Genomic DNA, 22,813 nt, shown 5'->3' with positions numbered 1-22,813 from the left:
CAGTCCCAAAAAATAGGAACTGCAATCTATATTACTACGTTCACTGTTTAAGCAGTCCAAAAAAATAGGTACTGCAATCTATATTACTACGTTCACTGTTTCAGCAGTCCAAAAAATAGGAACTTCAATCTATATTACTACGTTCACTGTTTAAGCAGTCCAAAAAAATAGGTACTGCAATCTATACTGCTACGTTCACTGTTTAAGCAGTCCAAAAAAATAGGTACTGCAATCTATATTACTATGTTCACTGTTTCTGCAGTCCAAAAAAATAGGAACTGCAATCTATATTACTACGTTGACTGTTTCTGCAGTCCAAAAAATAGGAACTGCAATCTATATTACTACGTTCACTGTTTAAGCAGTCCAAAAAAATAGGAACTGCAATCTATATTACTACGTTCACTATTTTAGCAGTCCAAAAAATAGGAACTGCAATCTATATTACTACGTTCCCTGTTTATGCAGTCCAAAAAAATAGGTACTGCAATCTATATTACTACGTTCACTGTTTAAGCAGTCCGAAAAAAAATAGGTACTGCAATCTATATTGCTACGTTCACTGTTTCTGCAGTCCAAAAAATAGGAACTGCAATCTATATTACTACGATCACTGTTTAAGCAGTCCAAAAAAATAGGTACTGCAATCTATATTACTACGTTTACTGTTTCTGCAGTCCAAAAAATAGGAACTGCAATCTATATTACTACGTTCACTATTTCAGCAGTCCAAAAAAATAGGAACTGCAGTCTATATTACTACGTTCACTGTTTAAGCAGTCCAAAAAAATAGGTACTGCAATCTATATTACTACGTTCACTATTTTAGCAGTCCAAAAAATAGGAACTGCAATCTATATTACTACGTTCACTGTTTCTGCAGTCCAAAAAAATAGGTACTGCAATCTATATTACTACGTTCACTGTTTCAGCAGTCCAAAAAATAGGAACTGCAATCTATATTACTACGTTCATTGTTTATGCAGTCCAAAAAAATAGGTACTGCAATCTATATTACTACGTTCACTGTTTAAGCAGTCCGAAAAAATAGGTACTGCAATCTATATTACTACGTTCACTGTTTCTGCAGTCCCAAAGTGTGTGTGGTTTAGTGGTACGCTCTCTTGTGCTGCATATAATGGAGTACAAAAATTTGGAGGATAAAGTAGGGAAAGATCAAGAACTACTTCCTCCTAATGCTGAAGCTGCTGCCACTAGTCATGACATAGACGATGAAATGCCATCAACGTCGTCTGCCAAGGACGATGCCCAATCTCCTAGTAGAGGGCATGTAAAATCCAAAAAGCCAAAGTTCACTACAATTAGTAAAAAAAGAAAATTCAAATCATCTGAGGAGAAACGTAAACTTGCCAATATGCCATTTACGACACGGATTGGCAAGGAACGGCTTAGGCCCTGGTCCGTGTTCATGTAATATAATCCTATAGCGCTTAAGTAATAGAACATATAACTCCACATGAACAAATCACACATCAATATACACACATCAAATAAAAACGTGCACTGGATGGAACTTGGTTGCACCCATGTACTGGTAACATACAGCCAATACCCCTTTGGGGTGATCTAGTGTATTATTCAAATTGAATGTTGAATAAAGGTTGAAAAAGGCATGAGCTGGAATATAAAAAGTACCGTGATAGACTAGAGTCTAGAAGACGGTGTTGTGCCACACAATAAGTCAATCTTCTCCGCTCCGTGAGGATGTATCATCCGTTTGGGCAAGTTGTGTTCCTGGATAGGATTTAAGCCTCGCGGTGGTGAGTGCTGTTGATCTCCGTGTCTACTCCAGAAATAGTGGGTAATGCTGGGTAATGTAGTCCGTATGGAGTGATAAATCCTCCAGCGTTGGACACTGTATACCACAGCCACCGACAGTGCCTTTCCAGAGCGTGCACGGCAACCAAGGAAGACCAAAGCAATGGATCAATATAAAAAACTTTATTGTGACATACAAATTACATCAGTACTTACACTGAGGTTTGGGTCATGATGTTCCTAGTACTCCTCTACGCGTTTCGTTCCTTTAGGGAACTTTTTCAAGAGTGAGTAATGCCATATTTAAGGTGCTTTATATACCATTTGTTTCAATTTGGTTGGTTAATTAAGACCAATCCTTAATTGCTATAGTTAACTCCTCATGTACTCTGTTCTGTGAGTAATCCTATCATCTACTAGTACAATCTTACAGCAGTTATTAAACATTTAAATAAAAATAAAAATAAAATTCAATAAAATCAGCAATGAAATATAAAATATAAACAATATTTTATGATGTTAACAATATCTCATATAACTATAGTTGTAATAAAGTTATATATATAAAAACTTATAAAATAAAATTATGTATATGGGAACATATATATGTATATAAAAAATAATTAAATATATATGTATATACAAAAAAGGGGGGGGGCCCCACATAGTATACCAATCGCAAATTTACATGAGCATGTCTGTTTCTTTAAGGCACATAGAGGTGTCAGATCCATATTAATTGACCGACACCTAAATATGTATCCTCTAGTGTCTTCATAGACAATATGTATTCTCTTAGTACCTTATTTTCATATATTAAATTATACTTGGTATATCTTAACAATATAATAGATATGGCAACAACCATGGTCCGTGTTCATGACTAGTGGTTCAGCTTCACCCAAGGATCTAAGCCCTCCTCCTCCCTACCCCTCTAAAAAATTTAAGAGACTTAAGCTGTCATCAACAACACAGCAAACAACTATGCCTTCTAGAGAGATGTCATCACAAATCCCCAAGGCGAGTCCAAGGGTGTTGGTGGTTGCGAAGCCTGACCTTCCTATCACTGTACGGGAAGAGGTGGCTCCTTCCACCATTTGCAGCATGCCCTCTGCATATGCTGGAAGGATCACCCACAGTCCAGTTACAGATTTGGCTAATGAAGGTGTGAATGTTGTACACCGGGAGGAGGATATTGATGTAGCTGGCGCTGAGGAGGAACTTAACGAGGAGGATGCTGATGTGGTTATCTTAAATGAGGCACCAGGGGAAGAAACAGTTGTTGTCCATGGGATGAAAAAGCCCATCGTCATGCCTGGTCAGAAGACCAAAAAATCCACCTCTTCGGTCTTCAGTTATTTTTATCCCAATCCGGACAACAAATGTATGGCCATATGTAGCTTATGTAAAGCTCAAATTACCAGGGTTAAGGATCTTGGCCACCTAGGGACATCCTCCCTTATACGTCACCTGAAGAACCTTAATTCTGTGTTTAGTTCAGGACCTGTGGCTAGGACCGTCAGCAGTCCAGGGACACCTAAATCCCTTGGTCCTGTTGGATACACACCACCAACACGCTCCTAGTCAACTTCTTCCACGATCTCCATCAGATTTAGTCCTGCAGGCCATGTCACCAGCCAGACTGAGTCCTCTTCAATCCGGGATTCATCAGAGGAATCCTGCAGCGGTACGCCTACTACTGCCGCTGCTGCTGTTGCTGCTGGTAGTCGGTCATCTTCCCAGAGCGGAAGTCGCAAGAACACTACGTCTCTTACCAAACAGTTGACCGTCCAACAGTCATTTGCCATGAGCACAAAGTACGACAGTAGTCACCCTATTGCAAAGTGGATAACTGCGGCTGTAACAGCTATGTTGGTGTTAGATGTGCGTCCGGTGTCCGCCATCAGTGGAGTGGGATTTAGACGGTTGATGGAGGTATTGTGTCCCTGGTACCAAATCCCGTTGAGATTCAACTTCAATAGGCAGTCCAGAAATATTAGTATCAGATATTAAAATACGTTCACTGTTCCTGCAGTGCAGAAATAATAGTATCAGATATTAAACTACGTTCACTGTTCCTGTAGTGCAGAAATATTAGTATCAGATATTAAACTACGTTCACTGTTCCTGCTACATCAAAAAAGCATGAACCTGCCCTACCATCAACTAAAACAAGAGGTAGTGACGTGCTTGAACTCCACCCTCTATATGCTGCAGAGGATGGAGGAGCAGAAAAAAAGCCATTCAAGCCTACACAGCCACCTACGATGGGCCACGTGTTTGTGCCGCCCACTTGTGTCGCTTTGCTTAGACATCCAGCTACCTCGGTGCAACCTTTTGGACTAAAAACAATATTGTGAGGTGTGAGGTGTTCACAATAGACTGGAAATTAGTGGAAATTAATGTTATCGAGGTTAATAATAGTGTAGGAGTGAAAAAAAAAACCGAAATATGTATTTTAGCATTTTTTATGCTTTTTAAAAAAAAATCAGAACCCAAAACCCAAAATCAGAACCAAAACCTTTTGTGGGGTGTTTTGGCAAAACAAATCAGAACCCAAAACCTCAAGCTAATCAGAACCCAAAACACCAAAAGTGGCCGGTGCACACCCTTACATAATATTAGGCAGGTGGCTTTAATGTTGTGACTGAATGGTGTCAGCCCACTGTAAAATACGAGAACGAACATATAAATGGGAATTATCACATTTATTACAATAATAAAAATTTAAAATAGAAATATAACTAAAAAGAGAGTCACCATTCGATATGTGAATGAACACTATTTTTTATCAAAAGTTCCTCTGCAGTGTTCCTGAATATTTCTTCCAGCTGATATGTGAAATAAATAAACACACAATACAAAATATTGATTTACCAATAACGCCTATATAGCAAAGATTTGATATTGTATGTTTCATCAGTGCTATTTCCATAGAAGAAGTAGTTTATAAGATGATGGGTTCTATCCCCTCCTTTTGTAGTTATTAAGCCTATTTTAGTTATTGAGCCTATTTTTGTTTTTAGCCCTATTATAATAATCTATTTCATTTTCTCCCTTTACTTTATTTAGGTGACTTTACCTCTATGTTTCATTTCATTCTAATGCATCATAAACTGAAAGTTCTATTAGGTAGTTGTTATTAATGAGTTTATATAGAACTGTTGTAGTTCACACTTGATTGTTGAGATTTTTAGGATTTATTGTATCATAATTTTTATTGTGGATATTTACAGTTGATTTATATTTTATTATGCATTTATTAAGAAGTGCCTGGAACCCCCTCCCGGCCTGGGGGGCCATGCATGCTTTAGGTGGCTGGCCTCTCCCCCAGGACCAACCACTTTACAGGTTGTGTCTTCAGATAGTTTATAATCCATTTCTACACTCTCTCTACACTGTCCACAGCCCTCTCTCCCCTGGTGTGTCTCTGCCCCTTTCTCTCCCACTGCCAGCATGCCTCATGTGTGCAGCAGAAGCAGAACACAAGATACAGCACTGGATGAAGAGTGTGGGGGAGTGTGTGTGTGGGGGGGGGGGGTTTCATGTAAGTGTGTCACTCTGTGTCACAATGAGGGGATTGAGCTTTTAACGTAAGTGGGGGAGTTTAATATATACAATAGTTCCAATGTATACATAGCTTGCAGCATTTGGTTTTCTTGCATTCTCCATAAAACAGGTAATATTTATACGTATTTATTATTATTGCCATCTTTAATTTATAAGGCGCCACAAAGGGTCCGCAGGGCTGTACATGACATATACAGAAAACAGTGAAACCTGCCAGCCCGCGCCTGGCCCTGCTCCTGAGAGCTTACACCCTAAAGGAAAGGGGGAGACACAAATTGCGTGGTACTAACTTGGGGAGAGAGCCGGGACAAGCGAGTTAGGAGGAGGACTGATAGACTTAAGTATAGAAATGAGTCTTAATGGCACGCTTGAAGTCTTTGAGAGTAGATGCTAACCTGATGGAAGATCATTTCATAGCTGGGGAGCAGCCCAGGCAAAGTCCTGGAGACGGGAGTGAAAAGAGGTGATCAGTGAAGTAGTGAGTCGGCGGTCAATGGCAGAGAGGAGGGGGTGGCTAGGAGTGTAGGTAGAGGTGAGATTGGAGATCTAGGGAGAGAAGGATTGATTAAGAGCTTTAAAAGTGAGAGTGAGGAGTTTAAATTTAAGGTAGGCCATGGGGGGCCAATGTAGTGACTGTTGGAGGGAGACAGCAGAGATAGAGCGGTGGGAGAGAAAAATGAGGAGGACAGCAGCATTGAGGATAGACTTTAAAGGGTCAAGGTGAGAATCAGGTAGGCCAGAGAGAAGGAGGTAATAATAGTCAAGGCAAGAGGTTACAAGCGAATGAACGAAGATTTTCATAGCTTCCATGGTGAGAAAGGGGAGTATCTTGGATATATCCCGTAGGTGGAAGTAGCAGGATTTTGAGAGGGACAGAACTTATATATGAATATTCCAATTAAAAGTTATGACTACAGTTATTGGTGAACCTGTATTAAAAATGACCATGGCTTAGAGGGGCTTTTAATATTAGTGTGGGGAGGGCGAAAAAAGGATTTTAATGTACATGTAGGTGGTGTATTTTAATATGATGGGGGTGGGGGGTGAAATATTAATTTCATAGTGGGGTGAGAGTGGGGATTAAGCATTTAATGATGGGTCAAAGTTTTTAATTTATTGGTGGAATGATGTTTGGGGATATTTATTTGATGATGGGGACTATTTAATTTAATAGTGGGCTTATGGCGGACCTATTAATTTAGGGAGGGATGATGGGACTATTCAGGTAATGCTGGGGTGGTTTGGGTGCTATGAATTGTATGTACGGCTGAGTTTGGGGAGAAGTTGCTATTTCTTAAGAGTGAATGCTAATTATTTAATGTTTGAGAGGAAATATATTTATTTATTAAATGTAAATACTATTATTTTAATGTTGGGATTGTTTGCTTGAAATGGGTCTTTTTATTAAAGGTGAATGCCATTAATTTACTGTCTGGGTTGGTTGCTGGGAGGCCTTATTATGAAACGTGGGTGCTTTTGATTTAATATCTGCTGGTATGGGGGACGGAGGCTTACAGTGTTACTGGCCTTTCTATATCTCATATACCTGTCCTTTTTCTAAACAGGGACCCAACATTCCAGGATCAAGACATGCAGCAACTCAGTTTAGGACACGAGCAGCAGCACCAAGTAGTGAAAGCAGCAAGAACAGGTAGAAGAGAGCACGACAGTCTGCCAATTGTCCTGATTCTAGTGTTTCAGACTGTAGAGACAGTTGAGAGGAATGTCCCGCTTCACACAGCTCTGCTTGTGAAGGGGGAGCTGCATGCACTTAACAGTAGTGTACGCAGCATTGCCCTTGTATATGAAAGGTATAGGAAGAGTTGGAGAGCAGCCTAGTACTGTCTAAAATTATAGCCACGACCCATGCATGCTGGTCATGCCCACTAGCAATGTGACGTGGAAGCCCCTCTCTAGAAATCCTGTGTTTGCCCCTGCAGAGATATTTTAATAAAAGTTTACAGTGTATGAATTATTTTTAGTTAATTGCCATCTTGTGTGTTTACTTGCCATATGCTTCCGAAATGATGTATGGAACGCAAATTTTCAAGTAATATTTCAATAAGAGGTCGTAGTGTGCGTTCCACTGTGCTAATATACCGCAAGTGGTCTTTGTGATTTTTCAATATGCCGGTATTACTAAGATGTCTACTCCATTTGCCTTCCTAAATTGAGGTGTGGATCGCAAACAGGAAATAATAACTCAATAGAACCAGTAGCGTGCATTTCACCATGTGACAATACCAGAAGTCTTATCTGTGATTTTTCTACTATGTCGTTTTTCCTTGCCAATGTCATGCATATTTAATCTATTATAAGATACGAGGTGGGAAAGTGCTATAATTTCTGTGCAATAGTATTTGTATATTAAAATGTTTTGAAGAATTATGATTGCTCCAGTAATAATCCAAACTGATTGAACTATAAAAGAAGAAGCTTTTCAGTGTTCCCTTGAGCTTGATAAAGACTAGAGTAGTCAAAACACGTTGCTTATATTGCATCCAGTGGTTGAGAGGACCCTCCTGTGACCTTGGTGGAACTTCTACAATTTAACAAGGAATCCTGGGACCTTGATTTATTGATTATATATATTTTTCCTCTTCACTGTTTACCAAGGGAATCTGGTATGGGCACTTGCCTATCTCTTTTTACTTGTGTTGTTTTCAGTATTCTGTGTGAGTACCATTTATATTAAATACTTGATAATTAAAGGATAATGCACTAGAATCTACTTCTTGTTTCTTTGTAAGATACATTGTTCCACCCCCTTTGGTATATACCCATACAGTGTATTTTGTGGAGAGGGGCGCTGCCACGGCTGTGCCCGAGAAGAGGGCTAAGAAAGAAGAAGGAAGAAGCTACTTACCATGCCGACGTTCCAGCGGTGAGTATCCTCTCTCTTTTCCCACAGGTCCTGGTGGCAGCGGGAAGCGAGCCAATCAGGGTTTGCTTCCCGCTGCTGGTCAATCAGTGGCCAGACAGATGAGACAATCCTGTCTCGCCTCTGGCCATTCAAGCAATTGGCACTGCCGCAACGAGCCAACTAGGGCTCGCAGAGACGGCTGATGATGTCGGCGCGCCCGCGGCTTTGTGAGCCACCCGGCGCCGCCATTGCTTCAGTCCATCGGCAGAGGCAGAAGAAGAGGACCCCGAGGGACGTACAGCTCCAGAGACGCTGCCGAAAGACAGAGTAGAAGACGGTGGTGGAATCGGCAGGGAACCCTTGTAAGGGCTGTGAGCTACGCTGCCGCCCAAAGACCCAGGAGAAGACAACAGTGAGGTGAACATTGACGAGGAGTCCATGTAAGGGCTAAGAGCAGCCCTGCGACAGAGACTGTGGGCAGAGCACCCAAAAGGAGAAGAGGTTCCGACGGCTTGAGGGTCTGGAAAACCCGAAGACGGCGCGGCAAGCAGAGTTTCCTGTGCGGAGCAGGTAAGTATATTACTCTCACTTAGGTCAGGCACAAGGCCCGGGGGCACATTTCAGGCACTAGGCCTGTGGCACAGTTAGGGGTGGTCATTGTAGGCGGTTACTGGGCACAAGGTCCCAGAGGTAGTTAGGAGTGGGGCACAAGGCCCCATAGTTAGACTGGGGGGTATAAGGCCCCAGGCCCTTGGATTGTAGAGAGGCGCAGACCTCAAAGTGAGAGGAACACGAGGCTCCCAACAGAGTAGCAGGGCGGCAGCCCTGTAGTGGTAGCAGGACAATAGGTCCTGGTGGTTAGCAGGGCAGCAGGCCCTTCTAGTTGGTAGTGGGCATTAGGTCCAGGTCTAGCAGATCGCTAGGTCCCTGAGTAGCATAGGGGATGCATGGTCCCTTGATAGTTAAGCAGTAAGGTACAGTGAGCGGCATACAAAGCCGCTCCATCCATCCGGAAGGGCTCCTAAGTACTGAGCCCCAGGACAAGGCGGGCTTAACAGCTGGGGCTCGGGCCGCAGACAAAAGCCTGTAGAGTCACAATGTCTCGAGATGTATGAGTGGGAGTATTCCATTCAAGGAGAAGGAAGGTACGGTGCATTCCGTAGCAGTCCCTCGGGATTGAGTAAGTATCTGGAGTGTTGGGGAAGGGATTGTTCTGTGTGGCTTTGTCACCCTTGTTTAACAGGTGTTGGTCGTCAGACAAGGCTGCGGAGCAACTCGGTGAGCGAGGATCTCTGGAGCAAAAGGGAGAGAGGGAGTTGCCGTTGCAGACTCGCGTCCGTGAGTATAGCCACGACGAGGGCTGTTCCTGTGGGGCACTCACCTCATGGAGCTGTCGCTACCATATTTTACCCCTTTTTCCCCTTACAGTAAAATGAGTGCCCTGCACACGAGGACAGGGGCCCTTTTCCCCTGCTGCGTTTTGGGCGTTCGGACATCCCCCCACCCTCACCGAACCCGTACATATTGGAGGAAAATAGATGGAACCTACTTCAGAAACATCTTATATGACCAGCAAAAGACAATAATCTAGTAAGTACAGGCAAAAAAGGGGACCAAGTAGAAGTGTGAAGGATAACTTCTTTCAAACTGGAATCTTCACATTTCTTTTAATAGTAATTGCACGTGAGTTGGTGGGCAACCCTTTTGATTTAAATTTACTACATTATATTTTGTATTCTGTGCTTGTTTATTTTACATATGTGTTGGAAGAAATATTCAGGAAACCTCAGAGGAACTCATGATAAAAAAATATTGTTCATTCACAAATTGAATGGTGGTTTTCTCTTTTTAGATATATTTCTATTTTTAATTTTTATTATTGAATTAAATGTGTCAATTCAAATTTATATGTTTGGTCTTATATTCTCTATTTAGTGGGGTGACACTGTTTGTATTTGTGAGGTGGCACTTTTTGTGCACTATAAGTTATATATATTTAGTTCCATTATCTGAGCCACCTAACATAGTTTCACTGAGACGTGTCTGGACGTACATCTCGCATTTCACTTCTTTTGGGTATCAATCATATTGTACCATTTGCCATTTATTTAAAGAATCATATGTCTAATCAAAAGTCTTGCTATTGATTGACAGATTTCCTATTATTACATTAGTAGTTTGTTTATTCTTTATACTGCAGTTATTATAATCAACTACACCCTTTTTGTATGTAATTAAAATACTGTTTCTTAGGTGAACTATAATGGCTGTCCCAGTCATTGTCAACTCAAATGTACAATCCCAAGACTTTCTATCCATACATATTATGGTTATCTCTACAGGTAAATAGCTTTACCCATATTCTTTTATCATGATCATTAGGTTTTAATTTTTATAATTTTTATAATGTTTGGAATCAGTAAAGTAAACAATATTAATTGTTAATATGAAGATGTTGCTTATTCTAATGCTTGTGAAAATGTATTTAATGTTGACAAATAAAATTAAACAGGGACTCAGGGATTGTAATAATGAATACATTACAGTGATATACCCACTGTCTTAAGTGTAGTAATAATATATGTGTGTTTGTATGTTGCAAAATTAATATTCAGATAGTTTAATATATTATTTAAAAGCCAGTGCTTATAAAGTGATGATAAGAACCGAAATTGAAGTGATAGACCTGTGAAATAAATATTATATCTGAATCTCTGACTAAGTGATTCTGACACTAAAACTTCACCCTCATCTACATGGCCCTCTTCTACTCCACTGCCACATACATCTCCAACCTCCTCTCCATTCACACTCCATCATGTTCCCTGCTATTAGCCAATGACCGTTGCCTCTCCTCCACTCTCATCACCTCATCCAACTCCAGAATCCAAGATTTCTCCAGGACTGGCCCCCTCCATTGAAACGACCTCTAACGCTCCATCCGGCTATCTCCTAATTTGTGCATCTTCAAACAGGCACTTAAAACTCATCTGTTCCTCAAAGCCTATCAGCCATCCACCTAACCTTCTCTCCATGCTTGATCTCCTCATCTCTCCTCCCTGTCCCGCTTCTTGCTCCTTTTGCAATTGATCCCCCTATGTCTCCTTTCTGTTTGCCCTCCCTTAGGAAGTTAGCTCTTACGAGCAGGGCCCTCCTGTCTCGCTACCTTTTCTTCTCCTCCAACTCCATTGTGCAAGCTATGTTTGGAGCTATTGAAGTACTGGTATTTTTAGTTTATTGTTTTGTACTGTTTTACCCTGTATGGTTCACTGTCTGATTTGTCCGTTGCTTCGGAAACCTTGTGGTGCCTTATAAATAAAGATTAATAATAATAATAATTAATAATAAAAACATAGCTAAAACTCCAAAGTGATAGCTTCCAGTCACATCTTATCCATTATATTAATCTAACAAAAATGATATATGGTTATCATGATTCTAAATTTATAAGTGATTACATTATTCCAGATCAATAATTATATAAAGGGCTCACTGTGTATGTCCCCATAAACCTCAAATCACCCTTTAAAATTCTAAACATTTGCATGCAAATAAACACACGGAGACTTGGATAAGTTATTAAAAAATGCCAGAACTTTTATTATGAGTTTAAACTTAACTAAACCTATGGTGGCGGAGAAAGGGCACTGCGAAACAGTTCTCAAGTTGGTAACACTATATCACAAGTGGACTGGCGCAAACCGCCGTACGTCCACAACCACAGGGGAACAAATCCCGTCATAACTTGCGCTGAGTTGGCGTCAGAGTGACTGCCCCTTTAAAACTCACGCTGCCCTCCCTCACCGAGCCGGACAGGGACCCTCCTCACCGAAGGACCAAAAAAGGAGTTACTGGTGCCACCTAGGGGACAGTGACCTACGACCAACTACCTGTGCGCCCACAAATCAGCCGCTGAACGCAGTGCCTTCCTACCCCGCTGCGCCCCACAGACGCTGCAGCCCGCCACCAACTAAACGAAACACGCAGAAACTCCCCCGCAAATCCTATCTACAAAAAGCCCCATGCCCTCCTCCGTTAGGTGTACGCCGTCCCGTCTAAAAAGATGAGATGACTCCACCCCCAAGCCCGGGTGATCTATAATAATACCTCCCAAGGACCGTACTACCTTCCGAATGGCGCTATTAACCTTCCTGACCATAACAGTCATCTTTTTTAAGGGGATATTTGTTCTCCATGCCAGCCGGGGGATTAATGCTGACCAACCAATGATGATATCTGGCCAAGCCTCGTGAATTCGCCTTAGATCTTCCCGAATCTCAATAATAAGATCTAGTGACTTTCCTTTTCTTAAATCGTTGCCACCCGCATGCACTAGCAGGACATTTGGTGGGCCCTGTTGTTTAATAAGCCTCACCAACCATGGAACAAGATCGGACCAGCCTAAACCTCTTCTGCCCAACCATCTTATTACGGTGCCCTCGTGATTCGGGATAACCTTAGACCTGGGATGGCCAGCGGTCCAAAAAACAAATGAATGACCGATAATCCACACCATCTTAGTCGGAGCACTCTCACCTGGAAGCAGAAAACCAGTGTTAAAAACGTACCACCTTATTTGGAAGACAGGCCAGACATAGCATAAAGCACAAGAAGGATAGCATGGTGGAAATAACTGGTCCATGGGGGAGGATTAGGAAAGAGAGACACATACGGGGAGCAGGCCACCCAGGCGAAGGTAAACAACACCCAGAAAAACCCCGGCAGCACACCACTAATTAGGATTTACGCCCAGGGAAACCCGGGTGAAAATCCCTTCGCGCCCACCAAATGAAGGGAGAAGATGGGGTGGGGAGGGAAGTGGGGGTGGGTTGGAGAACCAAAAAAGCATGAGAAGAAGAAGAAAAAGAAAAAACTGTGAAGGCAATATTATGATTAGCGTAACAACATCAAACATCAACACTGTCAAAACTGATATAAGATTTATAAGCCGTGGATTTCCAACGGCCTATGGCTTTTATGGTCTCAGTAGAGGATCCAGCCAAGGCAGCGGATGTGGCCGCCCCAATCCTAAACGAATGCGTCCCGTACATTGAGCTGTCCAGATTTAGGGACTGCAGGGTCCGTTTCAAAATGGCCGCAAATTGATATTTCGTCAGTGGCATACCGTTACAGTGACATAAAAACAAGCATGCCTGAGGTCTCATACTCATCAACTGTGACACTAATTTAACCGGGCAGATATTACTATTTGGCTGCTTAGTTAACTGCACCCATGATCCCTTGCCACACTGATCAGTCTTAGATCTAATTATTTTACAGGCCATGACCCCTTCGCACAGGCTAACATGCTCTGCCCCCAAACCAGGCTCTTGATGCCCCCTGGACCTAGCTACCAGTTCAGAAACCCGAAAAGCTCCGAAAAATGCCATGGAGAACGCGATGCTAAATAAGAGCCTCTCGTATTCGTCAACTGCGACTAAACCCATGTTCCGTATCAACTCGTCCAGAATGTTGGTGGTGATGGGTAAACGCGCATCAACGTGCGAGGGTCGTGCCCTAACCCACCCCTTTAGGGCCTTGCTGATCATAAACCCCTTGGTGACATCCGGGTATCCTTGCAGCCTTGCCATGAACGATATCCCCGCCAGGGTAGATGCCATGGAGGCTCTAGATTCCCCATTGGAGTACCTCTCCCACATGAAGGCTAACATAGCGTCATGCTGACCTGCCTCAGACTGATCTTTTTGCTTGCTGTACAGTGACCACAGTCTCCATGCTCACTGATATGTCCTCAGGGTAGAGGGAGCTACCGCTTGTTCCACGAGCCCTCTTATGCCGGCTTGATGATCTGCCAAACACAAGAGGGACACGGAACACCAACACTGTCCGCCTGGGGAGCCAGACTGCGGAACTTGCTCCATTGGAAACGAGACAACGCATCGGCTAACCCATTCTGCACCCCTGGAACATGTCTAGCCCTAAACGAAATATCATGCTGTATGCAGCGCAAAACTAGGTGACGCAGCAGGGATATGGCATGGTGCGCCGGGGCACTCTGATTATTGATCGACTGGACCACCCCCAAATTGTCGCATAAAAATACTATGTGTTTCCCCCGCAACGCAGGTGCCCACAGTTTGATTGCTACCACAATTGGGAACAACTCCAAGACCAACAAGTTCTTGGTAATCCCCAGCCTATGCCACTCCTCAGGCCAGCTGTCCGCGCACCAGTGCCCTTCCAGGTAAGCCCCAAAGCCGCATGCTCCGGAAGCATCCGTGAAAAGGTTGATATTAAAGTTCGTTACGGGTGGTGACGGCCAAATTCGACTGCCGTTGAACTCCCTGAGAAAGATGAGCCATATCTGCAAATCCTCCCTGATCACTTTGGATAGTCGCACAGCCGCATGCGGCCTACTCCTACCCGCGGTGGCTCTCTGTAGCTTTCTGCAGAAGACCCTACCCATGGGAATCACACGACAGGCAAAATTAAACCTCCCTAACAGGGACTGAACCTGCCTAAGTGAACTGGAGCTGGAGCCTAACACCTCCGCAATAGCCTCGCACATCTTTGAAATCTTATCAGCTGGGAGCCTGCAGATCCCCTCTGCAGTGTCGATCTCAATTCCGAGGAATGAGAGACACGTGGCTGGGCCCTCCGTTTTGTCGGAGGCAATGGGAACGCCTTGCACCTTAAACAAAGCCTCAGTGGAAAACAGCATATCCCGACAACATGTGGAATCAGCTGGCCCGATAACCAAGATCGTATGCTTTCCAAATCACCGGGCCGTCCTTAACGTACATCCCGCTAATGAGGTGCATGTAGCGCCACACTTCCGCCTGCTCACTGGGCCTAGTCTCGAGGTATACTGACGTGAAAATGCAGAAGGCATTCACCCATCTAGGGAAGGATCGGTACCGCTCCTCCCCCATGCCTGCCTTTCTGTCCGACACCGCCAAGGCCTTCTTGTCTTCGCCTGTCAGTGCATACATGTCCACGTATTTCCCCCGTTTAATTCTATTCCGCATGCTAGGCCTGATCCCATGCATTATTTCCAACGTTTCAACCTGCCCTAAATCGCTGCGGACTAATGGCTGTTCGGTTTCTCCTGCCTGAGTTATCTGCTTACTGCGTTTGCCCAGCAATTGTGTCTCCAACAATCGAATCAATTTCCTAGGCCTATCCTCGGAGTCAGATGACCCACTACTAGTGGAGAGTACTGGGGACCCCAATAGCTGTACTTTATGTGTGATATCAGAACTGGACTCAACCCCAGTAGCGGGATTCCCGGCTCCGGCCGATGACTCCACCTCCTTCGCTGACGAGACTTGGTCTCCTGCCGTGCCCGGCGTCGAATCCTCGCCGACCCTGGACAACCTCCGATCTCGTGACTCGGTCTCAGAACGTCCATCACTGTCAGCCCTGGATTCACGATACGCCACCGCCGGCTCTGAAACAGAAATAGAAGCCCTGAGCTGTGACCTGGGTACATAATCCAAACGCCGCCGCGCTGCGCCAAGGTTATAGCCGCCGTATTCCCCGGCAGGCGCTGAATAATGAACCGGACTGGAATACCCTCTAACCTCCTCCCTCCTTGACTGACCAGGACTCTCGTACCGCGACCAGCCTCCACCGTAACCACTCGGGGGAACTGCGCCGCGGTGTGGCGGTGACCGACGGGGAACTTGGCTCGCGCTGGCATGATGGTAATCAACAACTATACTGTCCAACTCAGCGTTACGCCCCCCAAAATCCTCCCCACCCGGTGCATAATGAACCCCTTGCCGGTGGTGATAGGCTGTGGCGGTATATACTCCCTTCTTATAAAATTGCCGGCTACACCACTATCATAGGCGTCCGCCCCAGTGTAATGTCGTTCCCGTGTGGCCCGCGGTGAAGTATCCCATTGAGCTATGTGCTGGCCGTACCCGCCTCTCGCCACCCGATGATCCCCGCCATGCTGAGCCCCCCATGCAGAACCCCTACTGCTGTGGGTTAGAAAGGGGCTTGGTGGGAAATGTAGTTGATGGGGGGCTGGGGGGTTGTAATTGCGTGAACCACCCCCCCCCCCCGCGGGATGAAATGGGGGGAGTAATGGGGCACAGAGTAAGGTCCAATTCCCCCTGCACATGTCCCGCTGGGCTAGTGGAAAAATCCCTCCCTCTTCCCCCTACATTGCCCACTTGTTGCACATAGACATCCTCCTGGCCCTGGCTATGACAAAAGGACTGGACCGCAGCACCGCTGGGACCCTGCTCCCCCCTCCCCTCTTCCCCTGTACTGATCGTGGCTGAGATGGGCGTGCGATGGCGCCCTAGGTCTGCGCATGTGTGACCCGGCCACAGCAGACTGCCCATTCTAACCGCCACGGACCACCGGGTAAGGCCCCGCCTGGGAGTGGGAGGTGATGGGATGCCTATCCCCCGGGGGAACCGCAGGAGATCCCCGGGGGTTGGTGATGACCGGGGGACCCTGCGTGGCAGCAAAATGGCAGGTGGACCTGGTGGGGGAAGGGGAACGGAGGCGCGGCGGGCGGGCAGTGATGCGCTTGGGCTGGGGCATACTGTAGGAGCTGGGACACGGAGCACGGCAGGAAAAACAACAGGGGAGAGAGGGAGAAAGGCGAGGAACGGTAGACAAAGGCAGAGAAGGGGGGGGAGGGGGGAGAAGGAAGGAGCAAGGAAAGGAAGAGAAAGAGGGTATAAACGGATGGGGATGGAAGAAAAACAGGAATATAAAGGAGAGAAAACGAAGGTAACTACTGGGAAATTAAACAAAAGGAAAGAAGCGGAATAAAACAAGCAACTGGGACAAAAAGTAAGGGAACTTATCCGTGTCTCTGCTGCAGCTTCTCCCACCGGATCTCGTGCTGTGGAATGAGGCAGCCCAGGAAGTGCAGCCTACTATATCAATCAAGGTCCCTCCCCCTGGAGCCTCCCCCTGGAGCCCAACCCAATGTTAACCCCTTCAGGTTAGTGTTCAGCTTATTACAAACCCTGTCACCCTTTAAGTGCGTTCGTCCCATGAAGCCTCACTTGTCATTCCCTTTAAAATTTACTGTTTACATTTGCTTATATCTCTCATGTGAACGTGCAATAACTATTAATAAAGTATATGAATTCCTGTCAGTTACATTAAGTACTTGCTATTGTATCTCATATTTAACAGAATTAATTTCAGACAAGCAATATTTTTATCTATTTATGTATATCCTTCTCATTGAGTGGTAATGACAATGACTGACGGTTTATTTTTACTCAGTTACACTTTATAATACATTTTATATCTTGATTTTTAACAGGTTTAATTCTGATGCAAATAAGAAAGAAAGGGGATCTCATCAGTCTATCTGCATAATTAATATTTCCGTTTAATCCTCTTGGTGCTACACTGTACAACAGGAATATCCACTTACTTTTTACAAGCCAAATGCCACAATTTTTTAATTATCTCTCTCTACATTCCTGCTATTCCCAAAATGTTATTGTGTTTTTTTAGGGCTCTAGTGGTCATACCAATGTATTATTCACCACATGGGCATTGCAGTTCATAAATAACTGCCTTGGTGTCAAAATGTACACACTCTCATATTCTATATTTCCTGTCAAGGTTTCAGTTGTCAACATAACCCCATGCCTATCCTGCTCCCTCTACCTATCCTACAGCTTTCTAAACCCTCCCTTAAACTGCTTCGTCCACATCATGAGTGCTGCGACATGGCAAATAGGGTCTCATGGAAAAAAATAACATCTCCATTACCATTATTTTGGTCTGCAAGGGAGTATGGAACACCTATCAAATGGAACACATAACGAGTATTCTGAGGAACTCTTCTGCATCTTTCCACAAGATTTGGGCTCCTTGGACCTCCTTTCATGGTCAACATTTGATTAACCTATAATCCAATATCTGGTCATTGCATTGTTCTGATACAAAGCATCACCCCTATTTTCTAGTGACTTCCATTTTAGCCCTCCCCAAGAGGTATCCAAGCCCTCCCCCATTTAACTTGCCTCTACACTCCATTTAACCTGTCCCCATAATCTCCTAGTCCTCCCTTCTGTGTTTTCTAATAAATTGTGCATGTTTTTGTTTAGATGCTGAATTCACTGTACAACTCTTTTTATACCATTGTAACCTTTTATGTACTGCTCCTGATGCATTCAACAAACAGTATTTAAAAAAAAATGTATGGGCGGGGACTGAGTCAGCAGCGGAGACACAGGGGGAGCTGAGGAGGAGGGAGACGAGTAACTGTGTGCAGCAGTGAATGCACAGGAGGATATCTGTCTGCTCCACTGCCATCAGGGCTGCTGGCTGGCCGGCTGAGGTACTGTGCCCGTGTTTCCCCACAAATGACAGGCACTAGCAGGCTGGAGAGGCTTCCTGTAACTACAACACTAACACTTTATTGCCGTTTACAATCCACTCCAGTTTCTATCTAGACGGAGGCAAATATAAGGTTACACTGCCACCTGGTGGCTGCTTAAAATAAAGAAAGGGAAAAAAAAAAAGGAAGAATTTAACTCTTGATTGTAATAATCTACTGGAGTCTATTCATTTAGTGAAGTGCACTTCTCTGTTACATCACGCAGCTGGTCTGCTCAGCACCTAGTAGCTCTACAAGACAAGGTGTTAAGTCCTGACTCCATCTGTAAGTGGCCACTTCCACAAGTCTTTTACACCTTTGAACTATGCCTAAGTTGTCTATGCCTATGGCGTGATCACAGGGAGTCCCTCTACCCATGTCGCCCTAAATATTAATCTCTGACCCAACCATCTTCAATGTCAACCGACCAGAGCTAACGCTACCTTATCAACATATCACTAAACGTACTACGTGCTCCTGTGTAACAGGTGTTTTGGATAGCTTTCTATCTTATTTTCAGCTCCTCTTGATTGACGCCGGAATGGCTCCGAAAAAAAATACGAAAAGTGCCACGTCTGCTTCTCCAGTTCAATTCTTCAAACCACAGGTTACCACTCCGGATGCAGGTACCCCTAAGAGGCTGGAGACACCCAAGTCCAAGGCCTCCTCCGCCACACCAGCTACTCAGATGGCTACCCATCAGATGGTCTCCACTGACAACTCGGATCCTGACGGTCCTATCACGATCAAGGCCATGCAGAACATGTTCTCCATGTTTAAATCTGAAATATTATCAGAAATGAAATCGTCGATCAGGGAGATACAGCGGGAAGTAGCAGAGTTAGGCGGTCGTACTGGCCAAATTGAAGATATACTGGAAGAGCTGACGGCCTCGCATAATAATCTAATAACGGAGAATGCAACCTTGAAAGCAGAAGTGAGCACATTTCGGGACAAATTTGCGGATATGGAGGATAGATCCAGAAGGAATAACATCAAGATACGGGGTATTCCAGATTCAGTTACCTCAGCTGAGCTACTCCCCTATGTAACGGATCTTTTCCGCAAACTATTGCCTGGAGCGACTGAACAGGACTTGATGATTGACCGCATACATAGGCTTCCTAGACCAAGATCAGTGTCGGATGACCTACCTAAAGATACACTTATGAGAATCCACTTCTTACAAACTAAAGAACGTATACTGAGAGCGGCTAGATCAGAGGATAACGCTGAATCCCTCCAGAATCTTCAGATATTTCAAGACTTTTCTATGGCTACGATATCTAAACGGAGATCCTTTCAAGCAATCACCAAAGCACTAAGAGACCAAGACATCATATACAGATGGGGATTTCCTGTCAAGTTAATCATCAGGAGGAATAACTCTACCCACGTTATTGCATCAGTTGAGGAAGGTATAACGTTACTGAAAACCTGGAGTGTCCCTGTTCAGGACGTTGCATCCGCTCCTAGGTCCCGTGTGAGACAAGACTGGTCAAATTGAGTATTGTAGTGGGCTTGAATGGCCCTGATATTTTTCCATCTGATTAAATACTCTGGAAGTCCTATATCACCACGGTCTTTGAGACACGGATTCAGCGGCTATTCAAACTAGTTCTAAAGTTTCCGGGGGGCGACCCACCAGTGGTTGTCTGGAGTCCTCTGAGCACCCACGTTCAAAAGTATCTTGTTGTTTTCATTAACTTATGTTATAACCAGGTGTGCCTTTTATCTGGTCACGTTACTTACTGCAGGTGCTGGAGGTCGCAGGAAGATGCCGTGTTTCACCTCCGGATGCCAAAGAGTCGGACACTTATTTATCTATAGGATACGTTTAACGGTAAAGGTACTATTTCTGTATTGTGTTAATGTTTTACGGTTATGTTGTTATGAGATATGTGGAATTTGATCTTTATATCTTTGCACTCTAGTTATATTCTCTCTGATATGGTTGAATTTTAGATTCTTTAAGTATGCAGGGATTTGTTGGGGTGACAGGGACGAGGTGAGCCAAAATTGGCCTGACCCGCCCCAAGTTACTTATTTTGCTGGTTTTGCTTCCCTACCAGCAAATACTCTAACCCAATGTTTTGGGTTATTTCAGTTTTTTCCCCCTTTTTTTCCCTATGTTTCCCGTTCCCACCGTTATTTCCCCCTCAATTGGGAACACCCCATTACATACTAAGGTCGTCACATCTAATACTCTTGTTTTGGGTACCGATGTCTCACATGAGGCCCATTCTTCCTACTCTAATATACAATGTTACAGGACACCCCGCTTTAAGAATGTCCACAGGGCAATAGATTACTTAAAGTATAATATGATAGACACACTTATTATTCTAAATGGTTAAATTTCTTACGCAAAATGTTAGAGGTTTGAATTCTCCAAATAAAAGGAGACTAGCCCTAACTTCATTTCACAAGCTGCATGCCGACATAGTATCCCTGCAGCAAACACATTTTAGGGCCGCAGCTCCCCCCATTCTTCGAGATAACCATTATCCGACTTGTTTCACGTCAAACGGCCCATTAAAACGTAATGGAGTAGCCTTGCTATTTAGCAGTAGAGTTACTTATGTGAATAAGACTACCATAGCAGATAAAGCGGGTAGATACTTGATCCTAGTCGGTCTATTAGAAAACAAACCAGTGACCCTGGTTTCACTTTATGCTCCAAACTCATGCCAGATTCCTTTTTTAAGAAGAGTCTTCCGGGAAATAGAGAAACACAAAGAGGGTAAATTGATCGTCATGGGAGACTTTAATATTGTGGCAGACCCTAGGCTAGATAGGTCCTCCCCATCTCCATCTTCTCCTTATAATTCTACTCTTCCCGCTATACCAGGACCTTCATTAGCTTTTTCTAAGCTGTTAGCAGAGTTCGACCTGTATGATGTCTGGAGAATCTCGGAACCGAGTGGCAGGGACTACAAGTATTTTTCCTCTGTCCATAATTCCTACTCCCGTATAGACCTTATCTTAACTGATAAGTGGACACTACAGGCCACTAAACAAATTAAAATTCTACCAATATCTTGGTCTGACCATGCCCCAGTGTTATGGACATGGCATAGGGAGCGACCGTATGAAGCTCCTAGGCCCTGGCGCATGCCAACATGTCTATTGACACTTCTGGAAGCTAAATTAGACCTCAAGAACGCTCTCCACCAATACTGTCAAAATAATGCCCCGGAGGACACTAATATTTTTAATTTTTGGTGTGCTCTGAAAGCAGTTTTGAGAGGAGTGGCGATTCAGACAGGTGCCCGGTTAAAAAGAGCTAATGCACACCGCCAAACTGAGCTAGAATTAAAATTACAAACCCTAGAATCCCAAAATAAGGAGCGCCCTTGTACTGAACTAAAGAATGAACTGACACAGGTCCGAGGTCAACTCCAGAAACTGTTGATGGCCAAAACACAACAAGCTTTGACTAAACTTAGGCAAAAATTCTATGTTGCAGGGAACAGAGCGGGGAAGCTTTTGGCTAGAAAGTGTAGGGGTCAAAGAGCCAAACATAGAATTAAACATCTAGTGAACGAAAGTGGACAAAAAGTATCTAACCCTAAAAGTATAGCTAATATGTTTGCTCAGTACTATGCTAAACTATATAATTTGAAAGAGGATAGCTTATTGCATCAACCGTCTCCGGCAGACATACATGGCTTCTTAAGTAGTCTACATATCCCCAAAGTAGATCCGGAGACCGCAGAATCCCTATCTGCCCCCTGGTCCCAAGCTGAAATACAAACAATTATTAAAAACCTACCAAGAGACAAAGCCCCTGGCCCTGACGGTTATATCAATGGCTTTTATGTTATGTTCCAGGAAGATCTCCTCCCAATACTAGAGCAACTATTTAACGCAGGAACATCACATGGGTCATTTCCCTCTGAAATGTTAGAATCTCGAATCGTCGCTATACCCAAGCCGGGGAAGGACCCAGCATCGTGTCTCAATTATAGGCCAATCGCCCTTCTGAATTCTGATATCAAAATATATGTTAAACTGATAGCAAATAGGCTTAACGGACTTCTCCCGAATTTAATCCATCCAGACCAGGTGGGATTTGTTCAGGGGCGGCAGGCCTCGGATAATACGAGAAGAGTGCTTAATATTATAGAATGGTTCTCAGAGGCCCGGTCTGAGCTGTTAGTCCTCTCCCTTGATGCTGAGAAGGCATTTGATAGACTACATTGGGGCTACATGGAGGGGGTCCTTCTCCGGTTTGGATTCCATGGCAACTTCTTGAGGGCTATTTTGGC

This window comes from Mixophyes fleayi, chromosome 3 (assembly GCF_038048845.1).
Source record: "Mixophyes fleayi isolate aMixFle1 chromosome 3, aMixFle1.hap1, whole genome shotgun sequence".
NCBI lineage: Eukaryota > Metazoa > Chordata > Amphibia > Anura > Limnodynastidae > Mixophyes > Mixophyes fleayi.
Note: the sequence above shows the minus strand (reverse complement) of the source record.